The sequence below is a fragment of the Typopeltis vanoorti genome, chromosome 2, assembly GCF_054136105.1.
Source record: "Typopeltis vanoorti isolate ZY-2024b chromosome 2, IOZ_Tvanoo_1.0, whole genome shotgun sequence".
NCBI lineage: Eukaryota > Metazoa > Arthropoda > Arachnida > Uropygi > Thelyphonidae > Typopeltis > Typopeltis vanoorti.
In genome coordinates this window covers 55,513,095-55,529,075 of record NC_143550.1, presented here as the reverse complement: position 1 = coordinate 55,529,075, position 15,981 = coordinate 55,513,095, and positions in this window count along the sequence as shown.

Below are 15,981 nucleotides of genomic sequence, written 5' to 3'. Positions count from 1 at the left end.
CAAACCAAACAAAGGCCCAGGAAATGATGGTATCAGACCTAAAGATATAAAGCAACATGCAACTAGTTTAAGTCCTATCCTACTAAAATTAATAAATAACATATTTAAAACAGGACAGATACCAAGTATGCTAAAGACCTCCATAATCACACCCATATACAAACATGGAAAAAGAAATTTAATCAGCAATTACAGACCCATAGCAACATTATCAATTATCTATCAAATTATGGAGCGGATCATACTGAAGAAACTCACAGTATACACTGAGATCTTTCATATTATCTCGAAAACACAATATGGTTTTCAGAAAAATAAGGGAACAACATCTCTCTTGGAAGACTTTACAGACTTAATTAATACCGACTTAGACAAAAACAAAATTGCCATGGTAGTCTTTATTGATCTAACTAAAGCATTCGATACACTTACACATCAAACCTTGTTAGAAAAGCTGAGGCATGTTGGAATAGACGGGACTCTTCACAGGTGGTTTATAACTACCTTCAAAATAGAAAGCATATCACACGTATCGGGTCAAACCGACGCAGAGAGCTACCAGTAACCTGTGGAGTACCACAGGGAGCTGTACTCTCTCCAACTCTATTCAACATTTACACGCACGATAATAATCAGCTACCACTCAAAGGTAAGATATTCCAATATGCAGACGATACAGCAATAATATCCATCAATTATAACGCAAGCATAGCCCAAACAAATATGCAACGTGACATAAATCTGATCATAGACTGGCTCACGAAAAACTCCATACACCTAAACTCAGAAAAGACAAAATTAATGATATTCAGAAATCCACTGACTCAACCAGCTGATAACAAATATATAACCAACCAACCAACATCCACTTTCCATCATAAAAAACACACAGAACAGCAAAACCCTACAATCACTCAGGTTAAAACAATACGATACCTTGGAATTTACTTCGATGCAGATATGAACTGGAATAGCCACATAAACCATCTACACAAAACTCTGAACAATAAGTGGCAAACTCTACAGGTTAAAAGACATAGTTCCCATACGCCTAAAAACACTAATATAGAAAGCACTATACCAAAATATACTAAGATACGCTATAACAACGTATGCTTTCTGTACACTCTACAAATTAAATAGATTAATGTCGCTACAGTACACATGATAAAATGATAAAATGATAAAACTGATCTTTTGGGAACAAAGATAAAATAACGACCTTATATATACATTGCAATGTCAGAACACAAAATACTGACAGCAAAACATTTATGTCACTATGCAACTTTGCTAAAACATTATTTCGATGCCAACTACAGGACAGTCAAAAATACATACCGTATAACAAGACCTCAGACTACTAATTATATCACATATAAATACAATAATCACTACGGAAAGGCCAAGCGAAACTTCTACATCCCAGACATGATAAACAAATTACCTTTTGAATACAGAAACCTTACAAACTACAATAGCCTGAAAAGAGCTCTAAGGACATACTATGAACAAGAAACATTCACCCAAAATACCATACAAACTTAATGAAACACAATATATTCGTTCAGGCTTCCAGTTCAGCGACGCATAAAACATATTAATCATTTAATTAATATGTTTTAATATTATTTTCTAAATTTTAGCAAGTAACTAATTAGAATTGCCATTATTCTTTTTAGTGAAATAATTATTACTATTATGAATGGCATCCTTATAAGTATGTAGTAAGTAGAAATGTTTAAAAAATCTTATAAACAAACTCTTAATAACCACAGACAATATTCAGCGCGAAAATGATGAATAATTTTTAATCAGTAAACATTGAATAAAATCAATTAGATATATGAAATAAAATGATTTATAAAATAAATATTTTATCAATAAATACATAACTGATAAAATCGATTATTTTTTGTACGTGATGAGACTTAAACCAATTTAATGATAAAATTAAAATGGAACCCGATTTATTATTATATGATATATAACTGAAGATTGAAAACAAGAACTAAACCAACTTCTCATTGCAATCATTTGTGCTCTCAAATATATTATTAAATTTGTATACTGTTTAACCGAGTACAAATAAGATGTTTTATCCCATATTTTGACGACGTACGATACAGTTTTAATTCAACAAATTGCATCAATAAACCTCCATTCAAATAAAGCAATTCCAAACTGGAATTGAAATTCGCTTTGCACTGTATTTTATTAGTTTGTTTAATGATAAATCGTGTCTTGCGTGTTCCAATATTGAAATATGTATATAATAGCCTACGTGCGTATAGCACGTGGCTCAGCATGTGATGTATTTATAACATCATTAATAAATACTACACAGGCAAGAACGAAATAGGCGCCATACAGCAACAAAGCTTTAGTTTCAATCACGTGAAAATTATTAGCATGTAGTTTCACGTGTACTTACAGTACAGGTGAAATTTATTAACACTTGAAAAATTGGTGCATAAATATAAATTATTCAAAAGTGAAAGATCACGGCTTAAATATTAATCACTATGGGCGCAAGGTTAACCTGTGCAAAATTAAAATTTTCTAGCAAGGGAATCAATGATGCATTATTTCTGTTGTTGAAACTTATTATTATCGAAATAATTATTTCGTTACATACTAGATTATTTCTCTGTGTTTCTACTACTATGCATTATGTTTTTTTTCTGTGTATTATGGACGTTTAAAAAACGAGCCTTCATGAGTAGAAAGAAATAAAATTGAATAATAATCGTCACTGTTTCGTGCTGCCATCTATTGAGGAAAATATTCATTTCTTTTGTTTTATACACGTTTTGGGAAACGGTATATAGAAACTCACGATGTAATAAGCTAAACAACTGACATAACATAACATAACAACATAACATAACTAATTGTCTAATGTCAATCTTTGACATTAGACAATTGTCTAATGTCAAAGATTATCATTCAAGAGTTATCGAAATTTTATTTAGTAGTAATTTAAACCACCATTCTAAACATAAATTATTATGAAAATAATTATTAATAACAGTAAGGAATGCCGGTAACTGATCTGAATATCTTAAGCAATTCAACCTTCATGCCAAATATTAGGAAACAGTACCATAGAAGGAAGCACAGGTGATGAAGGTGAGGTTGTTTGGTGTAATTTACAGTCGAAGCAACTAAGCCTATTAGATCAGTGTAATTATGCAGTAAATTGTATGTGTGTTCTCCTGACCGGCATGCTTTGTAGGATGAAGAAAAAAAAAAAAAAAACTGACTCCCGGGAGAAAAAAACTCTCCGCATATGTCCGGTTACTGAAAACACCCTTATAAAGTTCGTCGCGTCTTAGATAGATTTGAACCCAAAATTTTACATGCGGGTATCATCGACGTAGCTATAGAGCTACCAAGATGAAGACGGTATAAATGAAAAGAACGATACTCTGGATGTCTAGTAATTAATTTCAAAAATTGTCAAAAAAAAAAAAAAAACAGCAGTGACAGAACAGTGGTGTAACATGCTTAAAAGAAATGTAATAAAGAGTACATATCGATACATGTGGTAGGAAAAAAAAAAACAAAAAAACATCAGAACCTGAAGAGTAGAAAGACAGCTGGAGTAGATGATATTTGACCAATGCCGAAATATTGAGGTACAAAAGTTTTAACAATAGTTACACTGTGCAAAGTAGGATCAAAAGGTCAATTGCAAATGACTGGAGTAGAGCTCTCATAGCACCCATCCATGAACAAAAAAAAAAAAGGGATAAAACTGAATGTGAAAATTACAGAGGAATTTCTCTATTGAGTGTTCTTTGTGTAATATTTTTGCAAAACTACATGAGGAGGGCTACGAAAAACTGTGGGAGAGAAACCTGGAGAAGAACAAGCTGAATTCGGGTTAAATAAATATTTTTACGATTATATTGATTTGTACTTTTAAGATACATAGTCGAGAGATTCGTGGAATATTATAAGAATTTGTATTTAAATTTTATCGACCTGGAGAGGACAAAGTGCCAAAAAAAAATGCTCCCAACAATATAATTATATGTTCAGATGTTCACATGAATAATAACAGGGATCTGTGTTTGATTTTTGTAAAGCTGTGGCATGAAAAAATCTGTGCAGAAACCATACAGTTAAGGTGTAAATGGAACATTATACAGAGCAATATACGGACTATGCTTAATTTGTAAATTAGCAGTTAGAGCTGAATGATGTACAAGAGAGAGAGAGAGAGAGTTTGAAGTCAAAAAAAGGCATGAGACGAAGGTGTGCTTTATCTCTGCTTTTATATGGAGTACATTATGAAGGAAAGTGGCATCAAACCTGATATCAAAGCTTCGGATGTTAGTCTCAGCTGTTTACTTCGTGCAGTTCATGTTATACTCTCAAATAAATCCAGTTCACATGTTCATCAGGACATGCTAACACCTCTTTTTCTTCTTCTTCCTCTTTATAGCGCTTTTATCCGCTATGATTATGCGAATGTGGGGAACCCCCCCCCCTCTCCCCCAACGACACACACTCTGCTTGTCGCAATTTTTGACAGTAGATGCGTTTCTGGAGGGACGAAAAACCCGAGTTTCCGGTTGGGAAACCCTTTACTTTCGTATGAGACCGGCTAACTCACCTTTAGTCGAAAGAGACAGGAAGTTAGTAATAACGTAACATCCGTATATCACTTGAGAAATGATGAGTTTGATCATTTCTTTGCGACGATTAAAATATTATCGTGCTTGTTATGATTAGGTATGTTCTAATTCATAATAAATAACTGTGTACAAACAATAATATACAAACATTAAAATACAAAAAATGTTTATCAAAGATCACTTGAATTCGTATTAGCATTAATTACACCGTAAAAAACAAATATTGCGTGTGCCGTTCAAAATATATGCTTACATATTTAAAGTTTGTTACTTCCTGAATTGTAGGACAAGGGCATGTTTTTTTTTTTTTTTTTTTTTTTTTTTGATGGTTGCGAATGACATCTAAGTGAGATGTGTTAGGGGTCTTATATCACCTCGGGCTTTCTGCAAATGATTAATTGAAATTTTTAGCTGTTTAAGACGGCAGAATTATTCATGAGTCAATCTAAGATTAAGTTGACGTCGGTCAGTAAACTATGTAGGACTATTGATGGTTCTTTGTGTATGGATATAAGTAGCATATCTTCCGCATACCGATGGATTTGAATTGTAGGTTGGTTACATCATTAACGCAAATGATCTGACTAGACTACAGTTGAATTTAAATGGCGAATAAGTATAGTAATAAACTTGATCTTTGTGGGATGCGCCATTTATGCATTTATTTAAGCGCTTCTAAATCATTCGCGATGAAAAATCAGGTTTGGTTTCAAATTCAATTTTTGACGTGGTTACTGAAGATCTTCCAGTGATGAAAAACGTTTGTGGTGCTGATATTAGAATTGGTGTCGAATGTGTGTGTGTCTCCAGAGGTTACGTTCTGTCTTCCAAGCATTATTAAATCGGTAATGCTAGCTGCACTGGGTAATGATATTTGTCAAAGTACTGTTGATATTGGGGGAAGCCATCATTGAGCATTTATTGTCATCAAGATATCTTTAATTTTTCCTTGATTGCTTGAAATTTTATTATCATCAATCCCATGAAAAATACAATGAAATAAAGGCCTGTTTTTTTTTTTTTTTGTTTTTTTTTTCCAGAAGAGTGTATTGCAATTCATTTGAGCTGGGGACACGAATGATCTTTTCCATATGCCATTATTAAAATCAATAATCAGAATAAAAAAATTTAAAAAAAAAGTTTTTTTCATTATTATTAAATACGGAAAGGTCAAATATGTAAACGTTTAGTACTGTTTTTCCAAACTCCTTAATTATATCCGAAATCATTTTTAGGTTGTATTACAAAGTGAATTGCCTCTCTCACTTTGTTGCCATCGGAATCCCCCCCCATCCCACCCTCCCGCCCGTGATTGTCACTTATCCTCTAAACCAGCGTTCCCCAAACCTTTCCTACGACGGAACACTTCACAAATTCTGAAATTTTCACGGAACACCTTGGTTATTTTGTAATGTATTAATTGACAATTAATTGTTAAATTACCTAATTTTTATTATTAATTAATAATTGATATTTGTGGTGATTTTCATTGATATATCCCATTCTGATCACCAAATATTTATAATATTATTATAAGTACTTACGAGTCAATGCAGACTCTTTCTCCTGTGTGCTGGTAGTTTTCCCCTCCTTTTGTACATCCTGGAGATCTCTTTGTAGGCTGGTGGTGGATGACCCACTATCTGTTGCGTCACAAACACCTTCAATAAGAGATTTCTTAATGCCAAAATTAAACGAAGTCCCTTGTCTCTTATTCATATTAAAATTTAAATCTGCAGGCCTATTACTTTTAAAAAAATCACGACACTACGGTTTCGAAACTTCCACCCTACAATACGAACTTGCGAAGAAAGTATTCATTATTACTAGATTTGAGAAGAACCGGATAGACTACCTTGATCTTCAATTTCAGTGGAAAAATTTTCTTTAGACTTCCTTGCTGATTGGTCACTAACATTTGCAACACAGATGTTATTTCTTTCAGTTTTGAGAACAGAGGATACGCCGCACATTGTTGTAATCGGCTTGCAGGCAATTTTTATGGCCGGTCATAAACAGAGGTATTCCCTTTCCCGAATGTTGAAAGGTGTGAAAATTAACGATAATTCATGAATACTTCCACGTTTAAAAATACACGGCTTGGTCACTAATATTTGCTACACAGATGTTATTAGGCTTTCTGTGTCTGAGCTTTTCGACATATTCATGAATATTATTCTCCTCAGAATATTTGCACTATAAAATATTTATTCATGAAAAATGCTTAGTTTGGGAAACCCTGCTCTAAATTTAAAAAAATATTTATACGCAGGTCATTTCAAAAATTCTTCAATTTGCGCATGCGTGGTCAGTGGAATGCTGTAATAGTGTTACACCTTCATGCTATAAGCCAGACTTTTGTTAAAAATAGTGCGTGCTCGTTCTTCAGTTTCAAAAAAAAAAAAAAAAAAAGACTTCACAATTCAGAACGAATCGGGTCGGATATCGCACAGCGATTTAAACAACCGAGATTCGTAATGCTTTACATGAAGTCTGTGGAGATGGTGCAGTGGACAGTAGCACAGGGTAATCCATCGACAGCTGCAGATAACATATCGATGGCAGATCGAAGACGAAGATACAATGAAAATAGCAAATCTCAGTCACGTATGTCTTCAGAATTCTGACTGAAATTTTGGAGAAGAGAAAAGTTGCTGCCAAGTGGTGGCTCACCTTTTGACATAAGACTAACTGCTACAATTCGTTTGTGAGTTGCTAAGAGGCTGAATCGTTAAGAAACTGGTGCTCATTCTGGATGAAAAAAAAAAAAAAAAAGAAGAAATTCAAAGAAATCTCCCAAAGGGAGTAGAACGAACCATTTTATTTAAAGTCTTTCGTAGAAGGAAGTCTTTACCCTAAGCCGATACCGACAACCGAGTTCATGGCTGTCGATGATTTTAATGGCATCAGAGCAAAAGCAGGTGACAGACAGTTCCCACCATACCATGATCTTGAAGCCTAATTTGTATTATTGTCTGAAACCGGGTGGGTTCTAAGGCTTATTTTTATGAATTGGCGGTTAAAGTCTGAGGTTTTTGGGAAAAAAAAACTATTTCCCTGTGATAAAGATCGACATAACACTGAAAAAAAAAAAAAAAAAGCCTAAAAATCCTCTAGTAGTAGACTAGAATCGAAACCTTGTGTTATACTTTGTTTGTCTCTGTGTGTGTGTGTGTGTGTGTGTGTGTGTGTGTGTGTGTGTGTGTGTGTGTGTGTGTGTGTGTGTGTGTGTGTGTGTGTGTGTGTGTGTGTGTGTGTGTGTGTGTGTGTGTGTGTGTGTGTGTGTGTGTGTGTGTGCGAAAAATACCCATCTAATGTTGAATTAAGGTGGCACTTAATGGGAATATTTCCAAAACTCATATGTTTAAAAGATTCCTGTCGTGGATTTTTGTTTGTTTGTTTGTTTGTTTCCTTCAGAAAGAGTAATATGGAATCTTTATTTATTTATTATTATTATTATTAGGATTTTCCACTTATGTTCCTATATGTCCGTTCATAATAGCGTAGTGAGTGAATAAAGATGATAATGTATACTGTTTAAATAGTACTTTTTGTTTTGTATCTTACATTCTAATCCTTTTTTAAAATAGTAATGTAATGTAATGTACATATTTCCTGATTATTCAAAACCTACTGTTAACGAAGTGATATAATTTGACCAAAACTAAAAAAATAATTTCTTTTAGTTTTGAAAGATTGCTTTATTTTGCATTACAAAACGAAGCAATCTTATTGTTCTTTTTCTTCATTTTTCTTATTCCGAATATTCATAAATCATAAGAAATATGAAAAAAATGAGACGCTAATAACTGCTTTGTGTTGTGTGAAAATCATCTTTCTTTCCATAAAAAAGTTAAATAGAGACTATAATTCTCCTCAGATGTCGCTAGCTATAACTAGTTACGTAGAAACTTTATGTAACTTTTGACCTAGATTGTATCGTGGTGTTTCGCTATGTCGTAATTTTTATTAGAGTAGTTGTAACTTAAATAATGTACCATTCTCTAAACTTATAACTCTTACCAGCAGACTTTTAATATTTTATTGGAATCGTCTTAATACCGAAATTTTTTCATAAAAGAGTGGGAATGACAAAAAAAGAGTAAAGTAGAAATACGATTTTTTTTAACTTTATTTTTTTAAACAAAGTTTAAAAAAATAAAGTTTTTTTTTAGACAAAAAAAGAGTAAAGTAGAAATATTATTTTTTTAACTTTATTTATTTTTGCGTATTTAATGCTATTAATTACAATTAAGAGTAACAGTATTACTAGCATTATCAATAAATAATAAAATATTGTGAATATCAAGGTAAATAAATATCTCAGTAAATGTTTAAAGTTCGATAAAAACATACAGATTAAAAATAATTTTAAAAAAAAACCTCTTAGAAATTAAACATCTAGAGTACCTCTAGATCTTTTATTCCTAAAGTTAGGGGGTGCAGAAAAATCCCTTTTAAAAATTGTTAATTAATTTCTTCAAATAGGATTTAAAATGATAATATTAATCATTAAGTTTTAAACATATCTTTGCATGGAACTTCATTTGCAAAGAAACTAAATGGAAAATTATTATTTCTGGAACTTAAGGCCAAATATAAGATTACCTATGGGATTCGTATTATTATTATTATTATTATTATTATTATTATTATTATTACGTGCACCTCCAAAGAATCCAAGGACTCGTCGTGGGAGGGCACTACTCCATTGCGCATAACTCACCGTCTCCACCACTTAAACTCGCAATCATGGACACAGCGCCATCTGCCGCCTACCACCAATAGTATGCTTGGTTTGTAAATTGCGTGCGTTCTCTTGGCCGATTTGTCTGTAACATGTATAGCAGTTACCGTGTGAACAACAAGTTACAGTACTTAAGTGACAGGTTCTTTGTTAACTGTTTCCAAACATGTATTACAATTTTGAAACAATTTTAGCTCGCCTTCCAACCGTCCCAGCCGCAGGGGAAAAAAAAAAAAAAGCAGCAAAGAGATGCATTCTCTGACCTCATCTATGTTATCTTCTTCAAGCATTTTTTATGATATTATTTTTCTGTTCCTTTTAAGGCTTTTAACATTCTTAAAAGACATAGGAAACTTAACTGAAGCTGAAAATCTTTTTGACAAAGTACAGTATTATTTCTCCACCCTATGTATTTTAGAAGCATGAAAAAATCTTAAAAAATATATTTTAAATATATTTTTTAAAATATAATAATAAATTATATATATATATATATATATATATATATATATATATATTCCCCTTTGTCACAAAGTGTTAGAACCTCCCTTCTTCCATCACGTCAAATTTAAAAATACATACATAAAGTTGTGCATGCAGCATAACCTGAAGTTGCAGGTTCCCGAAACTGTTGCACTGTAAACAATTTTCAAATGGTTATTAGCATTATGATGTTTATTTGAATGTTATTTATTTGCATTCTATAATGTTTAATATTTTAAAAATATGTGCGCTGTTTTGTATTTATGATCTCATAAAAAGTCTTCGGTTTCGTGACGTTTTAGATACTCAATCTCCCTTAACTTTTTATAATTAGCATATTTTCAGTATTTTTTCGGCATATTTTGGGAATATAAAACTTCCTTCTGAAGTTATGGTCAATTTTGGTACTTATTTATCAACAAATTAATTTAATGGTAAATAAGTGCGAAATTAATGCATTTTGATATTTTCAAATTTAATTTCATAATATTAAAAATGATAATAACATTTTAATGATTTATAATTTATAATTTTAATAATAATAATAATAATAACAATAATAACATTAATAATCTTACTTTGTATTTCAGTAATAATCTTACTTTGTATTTCAGTTTAAAATCTCTGCTGGTATGCTTGCAGTGGGTTAAAAGTTTGCAAAAATATAGAGGCACTATGCTCAGTTTTCAGTAACAATCCGCAACACTAATGCACAAAACAAAACAGACGATATTGTAACTGTGACAACTTTACAGGAAGACACGTTACTATGTACTGTATATAGATTTATTTAATTTTAATTTTATAATATCATAGATTATAATAATAATAATCGTACTCTGTATTAGAGTTTAAAAGTATTTCTTGTATACTTCTCGTGAGTTAAAGGTTTGCAAAAATACACAAACACTTCGCTCAATGACCACTAACAATCTTCAACAAATGCACAAAACAGACGACACTGTAACTACGACAACCATACCGGAAGAAGCGTCACACACAAAGGAATGAAAAATATTTAATGTTGCGTATAACATTTACTATTGTAAGTGTTATGCGCAACATTTTCAGAGCAAATCGCAAAGATAAAAGGCTACATAAAATTTTATGTAATGGCTTTTATTAACTAATTTTGCACCAAGACAACAATTTCATGTAGGCTTTTGTCTTAGCGCGAGTTCTTCAAATATTAACAATATTAGAGATATTTAATTTCTCTATTTGTGTGGTTTCTTCCGGAATAATTGTCACAGTTATGGCTTCCCTACAGGAAAGTGAAAAAAACACTAGGTGGATCATGCATGTATTCTTTTTCAGAAACTGAACAGTGGTTCTGTTTGAAACCTATAATTCTGAACGACCAAATCAGCAAATATAAACACTGCAAGAGTGTTTATATTTGTTAATATAACCACTCTCCACTCCTTTTCAAGGACAGGAATGCGAAAGCGTCCACAAAACCTCGCTCTTGAAGCGTTGATGATGTTTCTCGAGAACTTGGCCTCCAATTGGCAGCAATCGGCAGACAGAGACTGCATGGTGAAAATTTCACACATAAATGTTACCAACTAGCAGTAGAAGAGTTTAACTTGGTGTACTGCCAATGCTAAATTCTAATGTTGCGAAACTTCAGTCAAGGACAGGCTCATTTATATTTCCCTAAAGAGGTCGCTGAAGAGGCTGCTCCCGAGTGAACTACTAAGCACGTTTATAAACAGGAAGGAGCCATGGCGATAGTATTACTACAGTTGATAAGTTTACTTCATCCATGCTCCAAAATAGAAACACTATCACTGTTTTGTTGGTATGGCACCTGACAGTCAGGGCCTAGTTAACGAATTCTGTTACGATGTAGCTGTGTTTCGTTTCATTTAAACTAGGTGAAATGTCATAGGTCAGTTGTTTTATTAAAAATAATAACAGCTACCGGATCAAGTATTCCGTAGGTTAAACGGAAATTAAAATTCCTGTGCGTAATAATTTGAAAAAAAAAAAAAAAAAGGATACGAGACATAAAACTAAATTTTCTTTTCATAAAATCTATTCTGTAATAAGTAAATAAACAGAATCTCATAGGCGTTAGGCGTTTTGCAGCACGTGCCTAGGAAGTCATTAGTGTCACTTTATACGCGAATGTAGTTAATAGCTCTAATTAATGCTTCTTAGCCTTTTTACTATCAGGTACCACCTAGAAAAAGAATTCCAGGTGCAACGTTACTTCAGGCAATGTGGCCTGGAGATTCCCCTCACCCACCTCGGAATCAGGGGAAAGAAAATTTTTGGAATCACCCCTTCCCCAAATATTTGCATGGTCACATTTCCTTCCAAATTATCAAGCTGTTTCTTCGGAATGGATATTTTTACGAAGTATCAACTTATTATTGTTGTTATAGTTCGCCCACCGATTTGAGGTCCCTCGAAACAACTACGCATGTCAGAAAAAGGAGAATCCATTCCGATAATAGGGTAATCAGTCTGTCTTCTGGGATGTAATAATAAACAAACTCAGTTTGTTTATTATTACAGGTCGGAAAATTTAGCTTTTCTTTTACGAACATTGTTGTTTTTAAAGTGTAACTATTTTGCTTGTATAACAGTTGGAAAAATGTACGTAGAGTGTTAATACGTGCAAATACTGCGTTCTACATAAAACAATGTCACTTCGCTCCATGATAAGTTTCCTTTTATTCTGGGACTTTTTAAAACAAAATCCGATTTCATGAAGTATTTTCCTTAAAGTTTCTCTTTTCCAAGGAAAATTAATTTTTTCTTTAAGCACAGGAATCAAGTTCAGAATAGTTGGCACTCTTTTCTCGAATACGTAAAATTCGTGAATAGCTCTTCTTATAACGTCTACATCAAAATCATTCAAAGCAACGGTTTCGATGGTTTTCTTTCTCTAGCGCTTTTTTAAGGAGATTTAAATTTTGGCTTACCTTCACCTTTTGATTCCCTACGAATTCTTTTACCAGTCGACCCCGATACGCCCGCAATTGCACTTGCACGTTTTATGACTTGAGAAAGGGGAACAAGAAGACTGCCTTCTGACGATTCTTTTTCGCAGGATGTCAGCACATTATTCAATATTCTTTTGCAAGAGCTACTGAAACGTTTAACAACAGAACTTGTTGACTGTACTGGATCCATCATACAAATTAATAATAAAAAAATAATGCAAAAAGAGAACAACAAAAATCAAGCTAGTACTAGTACAGCGACAGACAAGAAAGCACGTGATTTCGCATGTTGGCGACCAATTCGTACATCCTTCATTTCTTTCTCCTCTTCAGCATGAATCGACTATTCTTGGCACAAAGCCAAGAAGGGATCTAGAAATGGTGGGCGAACTATATTATTACGTGACATCCCCAAGGAATCCAAAGGTTCATCACGGGAGGATATTATTCGACACAACCGACCGCCTGTTGTGTTAAATCCTCCATCTACACACTATGCCATCTACTGTCCACTAATAGTGTTTTTTTTTAATATATAAATTGCGCGAGTTCTCTGGTCGATTTCCCCGTATGCGGATAAAAACTTCGAGGTTCCCGAAGGACAAAAATACCATGATGTGTATATATACAAAGTGAGACTTTATTTCAAGCAATGAACTACATAAACATGTTCAGGATTGGGAGATGACAACAAGCGATTCTATTAATTTCTGTTTTTTTTTTTTTTTTTTTGTGAGTTTCTACAAAACAATTTTTTTTTTCAAACGTTCTAAACTGTATTTACATGCATTGACACAAAGTAAACAAACATTTCAGCATATAATTATAATTATTTAACGAGTATTTTATAAGAGAAACTGCATTTTCCACTCTGAAATAATACGAATCGGCTGTCTTTTTATCTATAATATGTGCTGCACTACATCATATTACAGAATTAGCTTTCCGTTTGCTGCTGCACTAATTTCATTAATGTCATAATATTGAAATACTGAAATAAAATCATAACATTGAAATAAATTAGAATAATATTGAAATAGAACTGAAATTAAACTACGCTTTCAGTAGGTGTAATGTCTCTTCCAAGAAGCTGTTGCAATCGTTTTTCTTCTGGATGATGTAAGCCATTCTGGTAACCCAAGACAAACAGAGACAAGTGGGACAACTAACTCCAGACGAAGCGAAATTAGAGATGTAATCATTTAAACAAAAATGCGTCCCCTCCCCCCTAAAAAAAGAGGATCTTATTGTTGTTGTTCATATTAAATTTTTTTTTAAAATTTTAAACTAAAAGGCCTCTTTATTTTGTCGATTTTTACAATAACACATCACACGAGGCACAAAACTACGTATCTGCTTAAAATATTTGTTTTTTAAGCGCATTTACATATTATATATGAAACGTTTATATGAAATATCAATAAATTAACGGAGTTTATTTATTACATTTCATTTAAATGTTACATCCATCTCTACTATTTAATATGTATAATAATAATATTTTTTGTTATTTTTAAATAATAATAATTTTTTGACTAATTTATTTTAAATTTATACATATACCTCCATGGAGTCTGCAGACTCATCGTGGGAGGTCTCCTAACTTTTCCCTAAGCCCTATCCAACATTTACACATTATCTGTCGTACTTCGCTTTGAACTCATTCACAAGACACTCCCAACTGTTTCGGCAAGTCATTCTACTCATTCACCACTTTCCAAATCAAGCTAAAAATTCACGCCCATGTTAACCACACAATTTCTAGCTATGACAGCTCTATCCCCCCCCCCCCAACTAGTCATGTACTGAAATATTTCCTTTGTATCAATCCTATAAAATCCTTTTAAGTAACTTATGTCTTTTTAGTAACTTCTATATAGGAATATATCTCATATTCCTCCCCCCACCCCTCTTTTATTTTCTACTTAACAGCCAGTTTCTATAATCCACAAATCTTCAATCAGTCCTCATAAAATCCAGGCCGCCAGATCTGTGCACAGTAATCCAAATGGGACCGTATCGAACTCTCATAAAGAGGAATAATCATCCTTATCTCTATTTGTCAGTGCGCTCTTCAATGACCAGGTAATTCTATCAGCTACATACACCGGCCACTAAATTAGAAATTTTATTTAACGCGTGTTGGACCTCCTTTAGTCCGGATTATAGTGCGGTTTGGCATACACTCCATAAGGTTTTTTTTTTTTTTTTTTATAACGAAACCTGTGGTGCGTTCATAAGTAGAAGAAACACACGTGTGTTAAATAATTAACTTTTTTTTATTATTATTTTTTTTTTTTGTACTACTTTAGCGCGTTATGCACGTCTTCATGAGATTCTATTGTAATTATGCGCCCTAACTGTATGTTATTCCTAATTTTTGTTTAAATACTGTACTGATGATGTCCTAAAATACTTACGATGAAATATTTACAATTAAATAAATTTCACTGTGGTTTATACGTGTGTTTCTTCTACTTACTCCATAAGGTGTTGGATAGCATCTGCGTCTACAATTACCAGGCGTTCACAAACAGCCCTTTAATTTGACGGAACAGAACTTTACTCCAAGATCTGTTTTTCTAACATGTCCCACACATTTTCAATGGGGGTTCAGATCCAGGCTTTGTGGTGGCTCATGCTCACTGTGATGCTTACTGAATCACTGCTGAAGAATTTTTGCGCAATGGACAGTAGCATTGTCGTCCATGAAACAACCGTCACCTGCTGAATAAAAAGGTAACATTGCAGGATGAACTTGATCGGCAACAACGTTCAGATATTCCTTGGAGGACACCCGACCTTCCAGCAAAATCAGGGGAACCGTTCCATACCAAGAGAACATGACCCCCACCATGACACTACCTCCAGCACCTTGAGTTGTATTTACAAAGCAAGCTGGGTGCTTTATTTCATGGGGCTCCTGCTAAATTCTCTGCCTACCGTCGGTACACAACAAGGTGTACCTTGACTCGTCAAACCACAACTTTTTTTTCCAGTTTTCGGTGTCCAGTCACAGTGTTTTTGACTCCACTGTAGATGAACTTTCCAGTTCTTCCCAGAAATCAGTGATTTCCGTTTAGCCATGCGGCTGCCAATACCTATCGTCTTCAATTCCCTGCCCATGGTTCGATGAGATATCGGTCGG